The sequence below is a fragment of the Gossypium raimondii genome, chromosome 5, assembly GCF_025698545.1.
Source record: "Gossypium raimondii isolate GPD5lz chromosome 5, ASM2569854v1, whole genome shotgun sequence".
Lineage (NCBI taxonomy): Eukaryota > Viridiplantae > Streptophyta > Magnoliopsida > Malvales > Malvaceae > Gossypium > Gossypium raimondii.
Genome location: NC_068569.1, coordinates 27,518,279 through 27,525,123, shown reverse-complemented (window position 1 = coordinate 27,525,123; position 6,845 = coordinate 27,518,279). Strand labels below are relative to the sequence as shown.

Here is a 6,845-nt window from a genome sequence, read left to right as displayed (position 1 = left end):
AAATAATATTTTTTATTTATCCTTAAAAATATATTTAAAGTTAAAATTTAAAAAATAAAACATAATATAATATTTATCATAAAAATAAATATTATTTGATTAAAATAATTTTTTTAAATGTTATGTTTTTAGCGGCGTTTTGCGAGAAGCGCCGCTAAAGGTTTGTTCTATAGCGGCGTTTGTGATAAAAGTGTCGCTAAAGGTCATGGTCTTTAGCGGCGTTTGTGATAAAAGCACCGCTATAGGTCATGATTTTTAGCGGCAATTTAGCGGCAATTTAGCGGCGTTGTCTATAGCGGCACTTTTTGCGGCGCTTGTAAAAGCGCCGCTAAAAGTCTATTTTGTTATAGTAGATCTATAACTATTCCTTTTTGTATTATAGGATTTTGTAGCTCAATCTTGACGATTTGGATGGGCTAGCTACAAAGCCAAATAAAACAACCCTCATTCCACTCGATTGAAAAACTCCCACTTGATCCACCTGCATTAACATCAATACCATTAGCAAAATCAAATCACCTCCTTTCTTTTTACATTTTTGAATCTTTCAACTTGGTATCGATAAGGAAAACCACTTTGGGATTGTTTTCTCCTAGCATATGATGGGGACCTTTTTTGCTTGTGGGTTCCGAAACCCACGAACATTCCAACAAATGATTTTTTCATAATGCCTGGCTGACTTCCTTATCAAGGTTTACCGATCTAACAACGTCCGGTGTTGGAAAATATGGACATCACATATATAATAAAGGTAATTACATGTTATTATTTACTATCATAATAGGTTAGCCCAAATTAAAAGTGATCTAATTTGGTTAGAATTTTATTGGGATTTAATTATTAAATAAAGTATGGTTCAAATATGTGTATATACTCTAGTAATTGAGTTTTAATCAAATTCTAATTAATGATGGGCTAATTAGGAATTAAAACTAATATGTCAAGGTTATAAATATTAAGGTTATCGTCCCTGAATTATATACAAGATATTTTTCTAATATCTCATCCTTATGAAAGAGAGAGTAAATATTTTTTGAATTTTTTGTGTACTAATTTGGAAGATCAAATTCTCAAGATCGGGAAAAACTTCAAAAAATTCATGGATTTAGGTACGCTTTCATTTTTAATTTTATTCTTGATTTATTTTTAATGATTTGACATGACAAATGTTGATTTATTAAGTTTTATTTTTAGATTTAATTTACAAATTTAACATCTGGGCCAGGACTTGCTCGAAAGAAATCGCTAACGAATCATGTTTACCTGAAACAGTAGAAGCTATAGGTCATTAATATCGGGTCGTTTGTTTCCATCAACAGCAACCTTTCCATTTCATAATATCAATTACTTACAATAAATAGTAGATACTCAAACTTGAGTATACTGTAAAAGGTAGACAAAACCAAAGTTAACTAAGTAGTAAATTTAAGAGAAGAAATATTAATTAATTAATTATTATTATTTCAATTTAGATATTTTATTTTGTGTCTCTTAATTAACATAATAAATTGAATAAATGATATATGAAAAATTATTTAATACACTATTAATGCCGTTTTAGATTTTAAAAAGAAGAAGTAGAAGATTAATAAGTGTCCTATAGTAAAATATTTAAAATAAAGAGATACTTTTATATATCAACAGAAATTTATTAAATTTCAAAACTTCATTAATTATTTTCAAATTTTTGGTGGTTTAGGGTTAAAATATAAAAATAAATGGAATATTAAAATTAAATATGAATAAGACTTGTTTGCGATCAAAATAGCGTGGGCCTGCGGTAAACGACACCGTTTACATTAAAAGATACAAGCAGCCGTAAATGAAATGAAGAAAAAATAACCGAAGTGGCCCATACAGGTTTCGAACCTGCGACCTTCGCGTTATTAGCACCTAATAGGCCTTCTTATCAGTTTTTAAATTCGTTTTTTCTAAAGCAAAAACGTTGCCGTTTTCCGAAAAGTAAAAAAAAATGAAATACTAATGGCCCATGCAGGTCTCGAACCTGCGACCTTCGCGTTATTAGCACGACGCTCTAACCAACTGAGCTAATAGGCCTTTCTTATCAGTTTTTAAAAATTTGTTTTTTAAAGCAAAACAATTTCCGTTTTTCCAAAAAACTACAAATGAATTACTAATGGCCCATGCAGGTCTCGAACCTGCGACCTTCGCGTTATTAGCACGACGCTCTAACCAGCTGAGCTAATAGGCCTTTGTTGTCATTTTTAAATTCTGATTTTTTAAAACAAAACAAATTCCGTTTTTCCAAAAAAAACAAAGATAAATCATTTAATGGCCCATGCAGGTTTCGAACCTGCGACCTTCGCGTTATTAGCACGACGCTCTAACCAGCTGAGCTAATAGGCCGTTGATTTTCATTCTAAATTCTGTTTTAATAAATAATATAAAACGTTGCCGTTTTCCCAAAAAAATAAAGGAAGTTGCATTTAGTGGCCCATCTAGGTTTCGAACCTGCGACCTTCGCGTTATTAGCACAGCCGCTGATTTCTTATTCTTAATTCTGTTTTAGTAAATAATAGAAAACGTTGCCGTTTTCCCAAAAGATGGAAAAATATATTTAGTGGCCCATGCAATTCTCGAAGCTGCGACCTTCGCCTTATTATCACGACGCTGTAACTAATAGACCATTGCTTTAAGTAAAACATAATTAATAGATCATCTAATTTTTGTTATCAAACTATTTGTTTTAGCTTATTCTGGCAGTGAAAAGAATTCCAAAGGGATTTATCTTTACAGAAAATATTCATGAAAGTCAGTGAAAAGAAAAATTAACTTTTTGAAAACAATAAATTTGGCAATAGTAATTAATTTTCAAGTAACATCAAAATAGTCTGGCACTTGAAAATTAAATTTATGATTTATTAGGATGAACAATGGGAAATTTGTCAGCAAAATAACAGTTACCAAAAGTAATAAAAATGTTGTTCACCTCAACAAATTTTATATCATGTGATTCAAACTTATATAATTTGCAATAATGAAACACCAATGAGTTGAAGTTAAATGGTACGACTGAGGCTGTGTACAAGTTGTTTGGGTTGGACAAAATTGATGAGGAAGAGCTCATCGTTACTGTGGGGATCATGAAATACAGGTAGATTCATTAGCTATGTCGTAAGGCTAAGAATGTGATACCAGGAGAGTTTGCATTTTATTGATATACTGGTACAATAAAGGGGAGATAAGAAAGAGGATATAGTGGTTGTCACAGAGTTCGGTTCATCCAATTGGGACGGAGAGTCGAAGGTTACAAAGAGTGGAGGAGAGGAGAGTATTAAGGCTGAGAGTAGGAACTAAGTTGGCAGGATATAGACGGTCTTTTGGAGAGTTGATCCTTTCTTCATCATTCCTGGAGATACTTATAGGCAAGGGTCTCGTGTAGGATTGTACTTACGTGTTGGACTTACCATCTAGCCATTATTAAGGAATGTGTGGGATGGATGTCCTCGATGGGACGAAGATGTCTATGATGAGATAGATCCTGTCATTCATTTTGACTTGACGGTATAGGGCAGTTGAATCCACATGATATTTGGTGACCAATGACATCACATCATTACCGGAGGCCTAAAGGTCTGGACATTGAAAGTTTCATGCCTTTTTGAATGGTTATGCCAAGAGGTGAAACTCGTAGATGACTTTTCAATTGATTGCTGGTGGTTTTGCTGCTTGGGCGATCTTCTGACTTGTCACATATCCTTAATCGGATTGGAGGTATAACAAGTAGATCGATTATTAATCCCCCTTTTGCATCAATGGGTCATGTGATCCTTGTTGCCGAGACCAAAGACAAAGGCAAACTTATTGGTACTTCACCTTTAGCTAATAAGGCCACTATATATATACATAACACCTATGGAACTATAACAAAAGGCATTGCTTCGAGAAACAAATAAATCTGCCAAAATGTCATTCAACACAAAATTCTTCTTTAAATAGGTCTTTAGATAGTCCACATGTCTAACCTTTCCGTTCTTAATCTTTTTCTTTCCACACGATTGTTTCCATATAAAAATATTATTACATCCAAATCTAATAACTCATCCTTTCATTCGATTATTTATCATATATGACCACAAGTATTCATGTAATAAAAGTTAATAAAAATTGCAATTATCTGTACGATATATTTATTTTCACAATTATTTTTGGGATTATGATAAAATTCTCTAATATTTTGATAAAATTATCAATGTGATGCTTATACTTTTAATTTATTTATTTTAGCACCTGAATTTCTTTATCATCTAACATTTTAGAACTTGAGGTTGACAATATTAATGGATAACACATGGTAGCAAATTAGGTAAACGGGCAAATAAAAGGGCCTCATTTTCTTTACTTTTTGGTCAAATACATTTAAATGATACATTAATAAAATAAATTTTATGTTTAGCTAGGTTTTAACCTTTTACTTGAGTCAATGTTTTTATTTTTAATTTCTATAAGAATACCCTTCCAAATCTTATCCTTTTCATGGTTTTCTTCAAATGGATATTGAATGTTCAAGGTGCTTTAGCCAATAATTATAAACGTAGTGATAATGAATGTTGTAGTCCCCGTTTCAATCACAAAAACAAAACCCTTCGTTCAAATCTCCTAGACTTTCAACTTTTTAGAAAATCTCAATTTTCTTTTATCGCCAAAAAAAATTAGTTCATCGTCAAACAACACCGTTTTGAGAATCTCTCATTTCTTGGATACTAAGCTTCATGTTCCTAAGGAAGTTGAAGCCCTTTCTATACCCCTTAAATGTAACCTTCCATGTAATAACCCGATTTTTAGTTGTGCTAGAAATGGTGGTTTTAAAATCTCGTTTTTCGATTATCAGGTCCATAAATATTATTTATTACTATTTACGATTTAATTATGTTATTATATTGAATTTTGGTTTGACGAATTTGTTAATTGAATATTTAGTTAGAATATAAATGTTTTAACCCTAAAGTCAGTGGAATCGTAAAATGAGGTGTCCGAACCTCGTTTCCATAAACTGAGCTCATAAATGTTTTTACTAAATATTTACAAAGTTATTATATAGGTAAATTGAATTTTTGATAGATAATTTCGCCAAATTAATAACTAATTAAGGTATAATGACTAAATTGTAAAAGTGATAAAAGATAATTGTTATAAAATTTAATTTTTAAAAGACTTATGTAACAATGAAACAAGGGTTTAATATGACAATTAATCTAGTTTAAAATGTGGGTGGACGGTTTAATGATTAATTATTCTATAATATTAAATTTATATATAATATAATAAATGAATAAAACATAAAAATAAAGTGACCATCTTCACTTTCTTTCTTTCTCCACTGTTTGGAGTTAAAAGAAACTAAGGGAAGTCATTGTTAGATGTTCAAACCTTCGGCTATTTGCATGGTAAGTCTTTTGTATTCGATTTTTTATAACTTTTATGTTTTTAAGATCGTTGTAACTTAATTTAGCTAACTCGTAACTTAATTTAGCTAACTCGTGTATTAAATCGTAAAATTTTTAAAGTTTTAAAAAGTTTCCATTGATAATTTTTGAGGTTTTTTATGTTTAATGGTAGGATTTGAAGCTTAAGAATGTAATAGGACTAATTTGTAAAGTAAAATTGTTAATTTTGAACTTAGGGACTAAAGTGTAAATATTTTGAAATTGATATAGAATTTCTATAATTATTGATAGTATAGGTTTGTAGAAGGATGCAATTGAAATCGAATTGAAAAATGAAGCTTAAATTTGAAAGATATAGCTATTTCGGTTTTAGTGATTAAATTGAATAAAATGTAAAATTTTAGAGAACTTTCAAAAAGTGAAATTTAATGTAATACTCCCTACCCGTATTCGTCTCCGAAATGGGGTATGAGGCATTACTAGATTTTACCGAATAAATTTTTCACAAAATCCCAAAGTTTTTTTTTTGAACACAATATAACCCCTTTATAAGTATCTAACCTTCCTTGCAATTTTAAACCGAGACCAATCCAACACAACCAATCCATTTTAACATATTTTCAAGATAGATTTAACGTATTCATATGATAACCTCATCACATACCAAAACCAAAATTTGTTAGCCATACCAATGGCTAACCATACATTCATTTCACATTAACATTTACTTTACTAGCTTATACATGCCATTTATTTTCAAAATAAAGTTTCTTTATATACCGAGATCTTGAGGTTGATAGTGTGATGCGTCTCCGACCAAATTCGACCTCCGAGCTCTTAACACTACAAAACAAGGGAAAAGGAAACAGGGTAAGCACTTTGTACTTAGTAAGCTCATGTAACAAGAATTATACTTACCTTATATTTTCAATACAATGCAATAAACATTCATACATCCATTCAATGCATTATTCCCTTAACATGCGCAAACTCAACATTCAAGTTAGTTCAATAATTTCCATGTATCAATAATATATATATACCATGATTGATGAGCTCATCAATACCATGATTTCTATTTTCTTGTTATTTTTCCATGTTTCTCCCGTTGAATTTCTCGGAATTTTGATGGATTTTCAGGGGTACACTTTAGGGTACAAATCTGGGTCCGTTAATTCATATTCATGTGCCCACATTTCCATTTCAGGGAGCACACTCCCGTGAACCTCATCCTTACAGCGGGATTATCAGTCCAGGCTAAATCCCCTGTAATATAAACTCATAGAGTATTGTCGGGATTACCAGTCCAGGCTAAATCCCCTGGAACGACAATTACTCTAATGAGCTTGGATCTGAATTACCAGTCCAAGCTAAATTCAGACCCTAATTCGGATTACCCGTCCGGGCTAAATCCATTTTTCACATATTCTTCGGGAG

General features: G+C 31.3%; 3 non-coding genes across 3 annotated transcripts; all 3 read right to left on the bottom strand.

Annotated features, from left to right (window-relative positions):
* Positions 1-1,984: 1,984 nt before the first annotated feature.
* TRNAI-AAU (transfer RNA isoleucine (anticodon AAU)) lies at positions 1,985-2,058 on the bottom strand. The gene has a single exon. It is a non-coding gene; the product is annotated as a tRNA-Ile (tRNA).
* An 80-nt stretch (positions 2,059-2,138) lies between these two features.
* Positions 2,139-2,212, bottom strand: TRNAI-AAU (transfer RNA isoleucine (anticodon AAU)). The gene has a single exon. It is a non-coding gene; the product is annotated as a tRNA-Ile (tRNA).
* Positions 2,213-2,293: 81 nt separating this feature from the next.
* TRNAI-AAU (transfer RNA isoleucine (anticodon AAU)) lies at positions 2,294-2,367 on the bottom strand. The gene has a single exon. It is a non-coding gene; the product is annotated as a tRNA-Ile (tRNA).
* Positions 2,368-6,845: the final 4,478 nt, after the last annotated feature.